Below are 375 nucleotides of genomic sequence, written 5' to 3'. Positions count from 1 at the left end.
TCTACGATGTCGGCTATGTATGCATGGAGCCCAGGTAGCTCCTGCTGGCCTACGCCTACCGTCACGACGGCGTCTTGAGTGATGGGCACTCGGTGGCCGCTGATGCCGTGGATCGTCTTGGAGGCGGCCGTGGGTGTAGTGTTGATACAATATGTACGGGCGAACGAGCTTGAGAGTAGAGACAGGGATGCTCCAGTGTTGGCGAGGATGCGAGCTGGCTTGGCGTTGATGGTGCCAGTGAGCTCGAGGACCGACGGACTGGAGTTGATGGAGAAACACAACTGACAGTTCTGGTATATACAGGTGGATGGCGAGGTAGGTTGCAGGACAAGACAAGCCATCACTGGGTTGTCCCACGAGCGTTTCCCTCGCCGT

The sequence above is a fragment of the Kalmanozyma brasiliensis genome (assembly GCF_000497045.1).
Source record: "Kalmanozyma brasiliensis GHG001 unplaced genomic scaffold PSEUBRA_SCAF29, whole genome shotgun sequence".
NCBI lineage: Eukaryota > Fungi > Basidiomycota > Ustilaginomycetes > Ustilaginales > Kalmanozyma > Kalmanozyma brasiliensis.
This window is presented reverse-complemented; position numbering follows the sequence as displayed.